Genomic DNA, 13,344 nt, shown 5'->3' on the forward strand with positions numbered 1-13,344 from the left:
GATGTCGTCCTGAAAACACTTTACATAGTTTCCCATGTCCTTGAAAATGTGATACATCGATCTCTGGAAAACTGAGGCTGCCGATGCTAATCCAAACGGCATGCGTTTGAACTGTTACAACCCTTGAGGCGTAATAAATGCCGTGAGATGACGTGATTCCTCTGCCAACACAACCTGGTGGTACGCGGACCTAAGATCCAAAGTAGAAAACACTACAGCTTCACCAACCATACTCACTACCTCGTTGATGTATGTATGTATGTATGTATAGGCATTTATATAGCGCACTACTTACCCGTAGGGTCCCAAGGCGCTTCGACCGCTGCGAAACCCTTCCTGGCTTCCCTGAGAGATGGTCCCTTAATGGGTATCTCCAGGGTGAGACCAGGCATCCCCGGCGGTCTGGTGGGGCCGTTAGTGAAGATGAGGCAAGCTAATGCCCAGAGTTGCCGAGTGTGAACGCTGATCAGAGTGGGCACCGAGGTGAGAATTATCGAGTCCGCTGACCCTGGTCCAGAAACCTGCCGCGCCGGGAATCGAACCCTGGTCCCGGGCCGTCCTCTGCTCTCGGGTCTGCCGCCTCTAACCAGTGAGCCACACTACCGATGTTCGGCAGCGGATGACAATCTACCACAATGTTAGCATTCAAAGCTCTCAAATCTATGCAGAGTCTCAGAGATTTATCAGGCTTACGTGCCAAAACTACTGGCAAAACCCATTCTGAAGACTCTATCTCTCTATGACATCATTTTTTAACATCTCATCAAGTGCACCACTTAACTCTTCTCTAACATTAAGTGGTACTGGTCTTAGCTTTTGCACAATGGGTTCAGCTCCTTGTTTGAGTTTGATAACATGTGTAAAACCCCTTAGCCTACCTAACTCTTCAGAAAATACACCAGGGAACTCACCAGATAACAGCTTCCAAGCATTATCCTCCTCCACAAACATAACTCTCTTGCTTGAAACACAATCATCTTTCAACACCATAACAGGATCTTTGCTACGTGGATTCAACATGATGTTAAGTTTGAATTGATCTCGCCAACCCAGAACATTCACGCCCTTTACAACAACATATAATTTGATGTAAGCAGATTTGTACTTAAAATAAATTGTGGAAGCGATGTAACCAATGAAATCTATGTTTGAACCATTAAATCCCTCTGCCATTATGTCAGGAGGACATAACTCACTCTTAGCAATTTTGGATTCATACTTCTCATCAAAATACTATTCCGTTATAATAGTCCAAGGAGACCCGGAATCAGCCATAAGCTCTAGTTCAACATCTTTAAACCTAACTAAACATTTAGGAGAGTCTAAAACATCCTTCTCAAGTGACCCTATATTCACTAAAGATACTACCATCCCTCTTTCCTTAAGAGATTCATCAGACACAACATGCTCACACCTGGAGAAAGTAGACCCAAAATCCGTGTCTTCTCTCACACAAGAAACTTCCCCCTTTTTAAAATGATTACTCTTGTCCCCAACTTTCTTCTTATCTTCTCTGCATGCTTTTGAAAAATGACCAATTCTACCACACTTATTGCACTCCTTTCCCAATGCAGGACAAAACTTGAAAGAAGCTACGTGATTGTAACTCCCACATCTAAAACATACAATACGATTCGCGATACATTTCTATAAGTTCGAAAACTTTTGGTAACATTGTTCATAGCACACACCTCTTCACTCAGTTTGTCATTCTTACCACCTTTATTACTTGTTTCCTCAATAGTTTTCATCCATTTGTTAGATTTTTCAAAAGCTTTAGCAGTGGAAATGCTTTCTAACAATGTAGGATTACCCAAAATCCATAACTGCTCTTGGGTCTTTTTGTTTTTAACATTAACGATGATCTGATCCGTAATCATCTCGTCTGTCATTGCCCCAAAATTACACGATACCACTAAAGCTCTCAAACCTGTTAAAAAATCATCAAAGGATTCATTTTCCTTCTGTGCCCTTGTATAAAATTTATAACGATTCAGAGCAATACTTGTTGTGGGTTTAAAACACGTTTCCACACGAAGCATAGCTTCATCAAACACACCAGAGTCACCAGGCACAGGCGGTAAATTTCTAAATATAGCTTGCCCCTCCCAAACAATGAAGAAAAATATTTTTCTTTCTTTCATTTCCCATTCTTTCCCCATCAATAGCTTTTAAATATGTTAAGAACTCCTCTTTCCATCTATTCCAAGGAATAGATGGAAAGTCGCTAAATTTGTAATAAACTTGAAATAAATCCAGGTTGAAAATCCAAGGTTTATTGAGATGCAGCACAGTACTCCCATCTCCAGGTTACATCCAGTTTTCTAACTCCAGTACATTTCATATCAACACAATTCCAAATGGAATTACTCCACAGTGTGCATGTGCAACAACAAAGATACATTCTATTAAAAGGGAAATGTGCAGAAGGATAGAGAATAATATTAAAAGGGAAATATTTACAAATAAAGAATGCAACACATACTCATACGAAATTTAAGGATAGTAGATGAAAAAAAGTGACATTAGAATCTAACATATATTAGTAGTTAAAAGAAAACCGATAAGCTGCACTTTCGGTTGTAGACCAGAATAAAGAAGTTGAACTTACCAAAATCTGTCTGATGCTCCAGTTATTTTTTCTCTCTCATCCCATTTCGCTTTCCCCTCTGGTATTCACGATCCATATTGAACTTGTTTGGGTGTCGAGTGCACTTTGGGCGAGCTGGAGCAAGCTTGAGTATAGTCTTGGTTCTTCAGCAAAATAAAGACTTCTTGTAATTCCACAGAGTTTATGACACGCACAAATTACCTTTAACACTCATCCCTGAGGACAGCAAGGCTACACCAAGGGTTTGGCGTGTTGAAGTGTAAAGGTGGTGTGCATAGATAGTTGATGAGCCTGGTGAAGGACTGTTTGCTTGCTCACAGATGTGAACATGGAAATCGTGACATGCTGGGGCTGTAGTGTAATTGTAGGGAAGTGGGATGAGATACTGTCAGCAAGACGCCTTGCGGGCGCAGGGTGATGGTATGAGTAGCCTTGCAACAACACTGTGTGCCTGTCATGGAACCGCTGGGTTGGGTTGCAGTTTTAATAGGAAGTCACAGCAGAAGGTGGAGACAGCAGTAAGGACATTTAGGTGCAATGTCCTCCAAAAAGAGCACAGTTCAAACATCAATGGTTCAGCAATGTCTAGGATCCAGGTGTAGGTCCTTGACACAACCCTATTTTGGTCTTTACGGAAAAATAAAAAGGGATTTAAGGTGGTTACATTGGTTGGGCTAGGGAATTATAGACAAACAAGATCAGAAGGAGGACAATCCCAGGGAGCTGCAATGGATCCTTCAGACTTGCATACCTGCCAACTTTTTCTTATGCATATGTGTAATATTTCAGTTTGCAGTGAGCCTACGTGTGTTAGTTGCATGCCTCAGCTCGTGTTAAAACGTGACTGGCACTTTTTCACAAACAGAAAAGTGGTGCAGTGCTGAGATCAACATTTTTGTCTACTTTCTGGAACATCTTGTATTTTTTTATCAAGAAAAACATCAAAACTACAAGTACAGCAATGCAATGCAATGGAAACAGAAATCACTAGATAACTGGATGAGATATCCACTACTGGCATTGGCCAACTGAAGAAGGAAAGTGAAGATCTCTATAGCTATTACTTAACAAGTACGAGCCAACTTTCTTCTATATGGGTTAGTCATAGTTTTTTAACTAACTCAAAAGCATGTACTTCAAGCAAACACTACATTCTTCTGATTTGCTTTTCGGATTTTAAATTCAGAAGGACAAGTATCGAAATGCACTTGCACATGGTTTGGTTTATGAGCCATTCCTTCATGAAATAGCCACTTCTATACCTGCTTGAGATAAATACACTCCAGTATTTAGTGGAAAAGAAGAGTTCTAGGTACAAGCAGTGTGAAGATCCTCATCTGTGCTCTCCCTTAAAAAGCATCGTGTGCAGCCTTCTTACCTTCAAGCGGTAACTTGTTTTGCTTGACCCCGAGTGAGTGACAATTATCGAAGCTTGATCTTTGAGATGGTCTGCTGAACTCCTGAAGCCTTGAATATATGCAGAACAGAGCTTACAGGCATGTCACATAGACATAAACTATTTATAGAAGATTTATTTTTTCAGGCACATTATAAAGTTGACAAAAGTCCCACCAAAACAGAGTCAGTGGAAAAACGTGAAAAGTATTCATAACTATGTGCTATGTGGATTTCTAAAGCGCATGGCTATTCGTGGGCTTCTAAGTGCTGGCTAAGACAGCATTGCGTCGGGGCAAGTGGAAGGCTAATAATATCGATCTAGGTATTTAACCTTCTTCTGACTATGATTCGTTGTTTAGGCACCCTGGCCCTCATTTATGAAAAGTGATGCATCACTGCGTGAAAACAGCGATGTGTCACTTTTCACTGCACCATCCTTGCGACACCAATGATGCGTCATATTTACAGTATGACGCATCATGGCGCAAGGAGTTACAGATACATCAGTATTTCTGACATATCTGTATGGCGCAAAAGTGATGCATTGCTAGAGTGTGTCACAAAAGTGATGCAACTCCAGCAATGTGTCCTTTCACATGGGGCAAGCCCCATGTGAAAGGGCCTGCGTCAGTCTTACGCTTGCTGTGAGGCAGGCGTAAGAAATTGATGCATTTGTGTCCTAGAAGTGGCGCAGTGAAATCTTATAGATTTCACTGCGTCACCTCTATGACCCTTTCTTGCGTCAGAACGCCCCCCCTGCATACATTAAATCCTGGTGTAGGTATAATGTAGCGCAGGGGTTTACAAAGTTATGCATCTACCTAGATGCGTCACTTGTAAATATGGGGCAACAAGGCACATTTTTTACTCTGCTGGTGCGTCACAAAAAGTGACGCACCGATCGCGTAAAAGTGACGCACGGCCTCATAAATGAGGCCCCTTGAATCTATGGGGATGTGTTCCAAAGCTGGAAGAAGAGATATGAAAAGGCCCTACTACCCCTAATCTTGAAGGGCGTATTCCTAGTAAGGAAGAAATGGGCAGCAATAGCTCCATATTCTCGAAGAGCAGGAGCAGGGCCGGACTGGGAACCAAAACTGGCCCCGGCAAAGTGCTCGGGGAGGTTGGGGGTGCGACCGAGCATTTTCCGGGGCGGTTTTCGGCCGATTTTGTTAAAGGGCCGATTTTGAAGCTATGTTGCATAAACGGCCCTGTATCAAACTCGGCCCCCAGGGGCCCAAAACCGGCCCCCACCCTTGCGGCGCCCCGGGGGATTGCCCGGTGCCCGCAACGGCCAGTCTGGCCCTGAGCAGGAGCCGCTGTCCCACCCAGGGATTACTTCATGGTGATTCCCTGTAAATAGGAGGATGACTCCAGGTTATATCGGTAAGTTGTGACAGAAGGCAATAGCCAACTCCCAATAAAGTCTGTGCATTGCTCAAACATGTATAATGAGTCCACTATGATTGAAGCAGAGCACCACTAGTACAAGGGGTTCCTGGGTAGGGCACACGCCGCCCTCTTCTCAGAAAGCATTGTGGAGGCCACTGCCTACCTCTAGCCGTACAACCCTAAGGGGCACGATCTGGCAAGAAACCTTGTGAATTCCCGTAAGACATCACTGAAAATAGAAGAGAGAAAGATGTTGTGGAATCGAGCTGTACCTTTTGCAAACATCTATGGTGCACTGAAGTGCTAAAGTTTTAAACCATTATTGCAAAAAACATGCTTATAATGTTCACTAATAGGTCTCCAACCTCCCACTGCTGCCAAAGTCTTTTGACTTGAGGAAGCTAGAAGGTGTTTTCCCGGAGTGCAGCTATGGCACGCCCTAACCTGCTCAGTCCTATAAATGCTTCCACACCTCGGGCATAATCAGAAGGGTGTTATGGGGGTTACCACAGGACATTACAAGGTGGAAATAGCCTCTGCCTCTCACAGCACACAAAAAGCCCCAAAGGAGCACCAAGTTTACAATCTACAGATCCCCTCAAGATAAGGGCTCTCGAAAACTATTTTCAAAAATGTAAAAGAAAGACAAACGTACAAGGACACAGAAAAACATATAAGAGATGGTAGAGCTGCACCGCTAATAGGATAATTGAGTACTTACAGGAACAGACTGTAGGGTGGCCACGTCCTTTCCGGTCACTGCACAGCTTGTTTCTAGAACTGACATTTTCCATGATCCCCTGATGCATTCTGGGTGTTTAGTCTTGCTCTGCTTCCATAAAAGACTACTAAACCTGCAAACAATGGTTTGTATATGGAAAAGATGTAGGCAGTATGCAGAATGGTCTGCAGAAAGGCTGCCATCCTAACAGACAGACAGACAAAGGTTCACCCTGCTATCGGTGAAGGTACATTTTCTTAAATGGTTTGGATCATACCGCATGGTCAGAACTCAGCTGTTTACAATTGAAAACTATTTCTCAAACTCAAAGGTTGTGGCTCAAGGCTTTTTCTTGCTCCATCCCTATTCAATCTTTACAATGAACTGTTAGGAGACCTACTAAAAAAGACTGGGATTGTTTATCACCTCTTTGCTGACGACACCAACTCTACCTCAAGGTGTCCTCTGCACACAACATCTCACTCCTCACTTTCACCCTCAACTCCATCCAAGAATGGATGACGTCTCACCACCTAAAACTGAATTAATTTTTATCTCAACCTCAAACTCTCCACCTCATGTTCAATCATGGATGGATAATCTGAATATCTTAACAGCAAACCATAGTTGCCAAATCCCTAGGAGTCATCCTGGACAAAAGACTAAACCTCCATCCCCAAATGAACACCATGGCCAAAAAGGCAAGCTATCAATTCCAACTTCTCAGGAGAAATTAAATGTTTTATTGCTGAAAAAGACCTAAAAACTGTTGTTTAAGCTTTGGTACTGTCCAGACTTGACTACTGTAATTCTCTCCTTACAGTCCTCCCCAAGACCCACCTCTATCCTTTAAAGTCTGTCCTCCACTCGGCAGTGCGATTTGTCCATGGGGCCAAAAGAAACAACCATACCACACCCATGCTGATAACTCTTTGCTGGCATCCTATTGAAGCGAGGTCAATATTTAAGACTTGAGAAACAAGGCTTGTTTGTTCCAAAGGGACAGAGCAGCAATAAACCGAAAAGTTAAAAACAAATGTTCCCTTTGGAAGTGCTCTACATAATATCCGTACACTTATTCACCACAAGCATTCACTATCACACTAAGTCCTGTTAATACTCCCCTCAGAATGCTAAAGCACTTATAAAGATATTTAATTGATATTAAATTGACAATACCACAACAATACAATAAAAATATGTGCAAATGAACAAATTTTCTTTAAAAAAAACATACAAAACATGTTACAACCCATATGTGTCCCAATTGTATTTAATTCATTACACTACCCACTTCTTGGAAAGGAATATAATGAGACAGTTATATTTGTCTTGTCACTGTTAATTTGAGATAATGGACAGCACTCTGCAGGATAGTTAATTTCCTGCCTTTGTGTTGCTACTGTCTTTTAACAAATTTAACAAAGTTTCAAGCGTTTTGTATATTTATTTTAAGAAATATTGTGGTATTGTTAATTAAATATCAGTTAAATATCTTTATAAGTGCTTTAGCATCCTGAGTGAAGTATTAACAGGACATAGGCCCAGATGTAGGTAGAATAGATTTACCGATTCTTAATTACCGAAAATTACCGAATTTTACCGATTCGGTAATTAAGAATCGGTAAATCTGAGGAGTGAATATGTAGGTATTCCAGATGTGCTGGAATACCGAATCGGAACAATTCGGTATTTACCGATTCGGTAAATACCGAATCGGTAATGCCCATTCATTCCTATGGGCTTTGAAGCCCATAGGAATGAATGGGCATTACCGATTCGGTATTTACCGAATCGGTAAATACCGATTTTCACAAGGGTGCAGGGGGTATCACTTTGACACCCTCTGCCCCCCCCAAAACAGGCTCAGGTGCCATGTGGCAGGCATACATGCCCTAAGGGCAGGTCTGCCTGTCATATGGCATAGGTGTGCATGCACACATGTGCATGCACACCGGAATCGGTATTTTACCATCAAATTGGATTTGATGGTAAAATACCGATTCGGTAAGGCTTTTGGGACTCAGAAGAGTCCCACCTACATCTCAGATTTACCGAATCGGTAAAAATACCGAATCGGTATTTTACAGATTCTGTAAATTTACCAAATCTGTAAAAAATTGCCCCTACATACCGAAAACCCATTTACCGGTCGGTAACAGCCGAAATCGGCCATTACCGGTCAGTAAATGGCCTGAAACAGCCACCTACATCTGGCCCTAAGTGTGGTAGTGAATGCTTGTGGTGACTAAGTGTATGGATATTATGTAGAGCACTTCCAAAGGGAACATTTGCTTTTAATTTTTCAATATTTAAGACTGCCAGTATCACCCATAAAGTTATTCACACTTCCACCCCTTGCTACCTAGCTAGCAAACTTAACATTTCTGGTGGCTCCAGGCCCTCATGTAGTGCTGAAAATCTACTGCTAGATCCTGCAACTTTCAAATGGGAAAGACTTATGGTGCAATCTTTATCAGGTAATGTGACCTGAATTTGGAATTCACCACCTCCAAACCTTTGCACCACCACCTCTTTCCGGATCTTCAAAATGGACATTAAAATGTTTCTCTTCCAAAGCCACCTTTATTCACAATTATCCTTGCCTAGCTCCCCACCAGGCAGCTGCCTTCACATCCCAAGGCTTGACTCTGACCATTACTTGACACTCACGAGAGAGGCGCTATGACGTTCCACCTCAATTCTGTAAATTTGTTTTATATCTTTATGCATCCCTAATCGTTCCAACTTTTCTTAATATGTAATCGTTAGTGTTTATGTAACTTGTAAATATGTAACCTTACCATGAATAACCTTAGTAGATTTACGTAATGTCACCTACTAACATGTTACTCTGAATTTTCTTATGTAATGTACCTTGCTCTTTTGTAAAGCGCTCAGACACTTTCTGGTAAAGTAGGTGCTATATAAACAAGCATTTGCAATGCAATAGGTCTTGCATTACTGAATTTTTGAACTATTGGTGTTGCATTATTATTAGCAATGCCAATAGCTCAAACTTTAATAATGCGAGACCTATTGCATTGCAAATGCTTGTTCTTTACTGTTCGCACTCTGCACAGTGCATCTTTCTTTTGAAGATTAATACCAAATAGGCCAATATTATAATCCTTGTGCCATACAAGTACTAAATATGCTTTTTCATTGAACTGATTGTAAGACTATAATTTGCTTGTATTCATTGACTTTGTACAGTGACTTCTCTGCAAAATATGTACAATTGTTTTCCAAATGTGCACCGTTCTTGGTTATGGGTTGCTCTTGTTGTTTTGCAATAATCACAAATGCTGTCCAGCACCTATCTGAGGATTGATCCCACCAAAACAAAATTCTTGCTAGTTGCCAAGCAAAACAAGCATTAGCAAAGTCAATAGTTCTCAGCAATGAGAGAGCTGTTGGCGTTGTCAATTTGAATATCTTTTAGCCATGTGGTATTGAAGCAGGGCTGCTGTTTATCATGGCTGAAAGTTGTGTATCGCTTATTGATGAGATATAGACTTTTGCAGTTGGTGGAGGTGTAGAGCAGGAGCATGGGGGATGTGAAAGAACGAAACAGTAAGAAAAAAGTGCTGTGAAGTGGGTAGATTTGTCCGTTTCACAGTGTTTCTTTTTCTTTCGGTTTGTTGAAGGGGGAAGACTGTGGCTGGTGAGAGGCAAGTAACGGATGGAGAGGGTGTGAAATGAAAATAAATCAAGAATGGGGTGGGTGGGATGGAGAATAGGTGGGTGGGAGGATGTAAAGAAACAGGGATGCAGGTGGGTGTGGGAAAAGAAACAGCCTGCTATTGCTATTTGATTGTTTCTGCATGACAGCCCTATTCATCAAAATGTCCAGCACTGTAAATGATGGTATAGCTCTCAATTTATTCAATGAAGGCAGATTTTATCCCAAAGAGCTAATATTGGGTCTCGTTGAGAAGAAGTGAAATAAAAAATATTGCAGATTGAGTGTATTGTAGAATTTAAGGTGCTTCCTAAGTGTTAGGGGAAGGTGAATCGCTGCAAAAAGCATTTGTCAAATCAGGCATGAGATTGGCGTCGGTGTAGGTTAGAGTGTAGAGTTCGCACAGGCGCAGTGTTTCCCTGAGAGATGTGTGCTGTTTTGGAATCTTAGCAACAGCAGCCACATAGTTTCGAACCATGACGACAAAAAGCACACAATTGGCCTTCAAGAAAAACTCAAGGAAATGAGCCGATTTCCTCTAACATGAGAAACAGCCAATGTTTTATTTGAAGCTTTGGACTTCAACCAAGAGGCATGGGACGAAAATCTTTCTAAACAAGAAGAGGCAAAAAGTGTTGGGTAAACGGTGGGTGAGAACTGCTCCGTGTGACTTGTGGGCGGGGCCTGTTATCAGCTGCAGCGACCTACTCCTCTGACACCAAAAACAAACCTTCTCAGGTGTAAACATGTCTAAAAGTTCAAAGAAATCTATGGTACTGGAGCAAGGATCAGAGGTAAAACGTGTAACTCCATTTAAATATTCACATGGTCACCTGCAGTTCCAGCCTTAATAAATGAAATAACATTATGTGGCGTGTAAAATATACTGGAATGACATTCTTGGCCTTCTTTTGCTTTAAGCAATAAAAGTGAAATATTTACAGACCTTGGGAAGTTGGTTCATATATGTGCTTCAGACTTCAGCTGAGTGTTGTCCGATGACTGTGATAAACCACTTGACCCTCCACACCACGTGACGCACTCCATAGCATATGACCCCCCACACTATCACACTACTGGTCTGTGGTACTGAGGTGAGAATAAGCAGACGAGGGAAGTGGGTAAAAAGCGAGGTATCAATCTTGCAGGTACTGACACGCCACAAAAATGCACAAAAGAGAAACAAAATGGAAACACATAATGGAAACAAAATGCCAAACAATTCTGTGCATCGCATACCCACAATCTAAACACCAGAGTGTCCCTTAGAGAAACCACACAAAACTCCAAAACCAAGTGCACAAACTAACCAAGAAAGAGTGAAGAACACCATAATAATGTTATAAAAAAGATACCAATAATGTGGGTTACCCAAATCACACAGTGTCTGAACAATAATCCTGTGGACAAAATAATACAATCTTTCAGGAATTACCTTGACTCCAAAGTATATAATTCCTGCATAAGGGCGCTGCAAAATGCCTTATGCAACAAGTAAATCACACAAAAATGAAGCACATTAACTCCTTAAAGACTCCCATTAACCAGCCGCGCCTGCCTCACACGCCTGGGGACAGAGGGCAGCAGCCGAGACCGCAATTTGCGCTGTCAAGTGAAGACTGACAGAGAGACACTGAGGCCTAAGAAGAGCTGAGAGTTCTAAAGTGAAGTGTTTTCACTTGTTAAGAAAACAAAAGTGTCCTAGATTGGGAGCCACAGATAAGGCAGACGGTCTGGCTCGGTGTCTCCCCGGACAGAGGCGCCCCGGAGCGCCGTGTTTACTGGCGGGTGCGCTCTGTCTCCTTCCAGCCGGTGCCAGCAGTGCGAGTGAAATCAAAAAATACTCTGCCTTTTAAAGAAATTTGTCCGGGGTCTCGGCGAGCCGCTCCAAATGTTGAGACATTCCGAGGTAAGAAAGGCACAGTTTACCAACCCATCTATGTTACTGCGAAATGGAGAAGTTTTCCATAAGGACTGCTTGCATGGGGGCTACGTCACATCTCAGGCCACTGCACAACTTTGTCCGGAGCTTATGGCTCCTGTGATTGGAAGGAGAAGCCTACCAAAGCTACACTCAAGGCTTTAATAAGGTCGCGCAGCAGGAGGAGGTGCTGCAGCGAGGGGGATGAGGGGGGCAGGCGCGATTCACTTGCGGGAGCGATAATTGCTGCCAGATGGTGGCGCGCGCTCCCGCGAAGGAATCTCCTGACGTGCACGCGTTGCCATTGATGGAAATGGAACGCGTGCACGTGCTTGGCTGAAAAGCCAAAGCGACGGGAAAAGGTCTTTTCGCCTTGTAGCGCATGCGCACTGCGAAAGCAAGACCTAAAAAGCATAAATAAATCTACTGTTTCACACATCTGTGTTGTATGGAGTACCCTAAAGAGTATATTGAATGAACCAGAGTCTGAGATTTTATTTTGGAAAAGCAGTGTCTAGATAATGAGCAAATTGACAATGTGGTTATAAATGCCCAGGAATCAGTCCAAGTATAGGGTGAAACAGTACAGTCCAAGAGGGAATAAAACAAACTTACAAATGCACCAGCCTGGGTAACTTATGAGTGTGGGTTTCTTGTCCTCGCGTTTGTAGGTACCTCCCAGTGAAAGAAGCCAGAGGCCACGTGCACCAACTGTGTGAAAAGCTTCTACAATATGTCCCTTGCCACGAAGCTGTGAAGTAAACAGAAGAGAGAGCCCGCGCCCGTCAGGATGTATTTCACACTAACTTTGACTCGAGGCCAGACGATGACTCGCTCTGGCAGGAGGTGTTTGTGCTTTGAGTACAGATCTGAGACTTTCTGCCAGGCAGCGGAATCAATGCGCTGAACTGAAAATGTGTATGAGGTTTTGTAAGGATTTCCTTTTTTTCTCTCTTCTCTTTCCCTAAATACCACCATAGGGCCTATTTATTTTCACCTTTGTCTCGCTAGGCGTGCTGCAAATCATTTTAGTGAGGTAAACAAAATCAATACCATCTCTGCCCTTTATAAAGGAGCGCGCTGTCTCTCGCCCGTCCCTCACCTCTCTCCCTCTCTCTCCCTCTCTCTCTCACACACACACACTCATCCTTTGACCGCTTACTGACCCCTCCCCTTTGCTTGGATTTAACCCTGTGGGGAGGAGAAGCGGCGCGCACCTGTCCCCGCTGCCCCCAGGCTGGCCCCGTGCCAGGTCTGCTGCAGGCAAAGTACGCATTTTGGGGCAGATTTATGTTGGTAATGCGCCACGTTTGCGTCACGCAACTGTAGCGTAAACGTGGCGCATCCCTACGACCCATTTACAACGTGACGCATCTAGGCAGATGCGTCACGTTGTAAAGCCCTGCGCCACTAGTGGGCGTTCCGGCGCAGGGTGGGCGTTCCGGGGCAGGTGCGTCTCGCAAAAGTGGCTGAGTGAAATCTATAAGATTTCACTCAGTCACTTTCAGGCCAATGCTGCGTAAAAACCCTGCGCCTGCTTGAAGCAGGCGTAGGTCTTGATGCAGCATTGGTCAGATAGGGCACCCCCGAGGCTTGCTGGAGCTGCGTCGCGCTTG

Source organism: Lissotriton helveticus, chromosome 1_1 (assembly GCF_964261635.1).
Source record: "Lissotriton helveticus chromosome 1_1, aLisHel1.1, whole genome shotgun sequence".
Classification (NCBI taxonomy): Eukaryota; Metazoa; Chordata; class Amphibia; order Caudata; family Salamandridae; genus Lissotriton; species Lissotriton helveticus.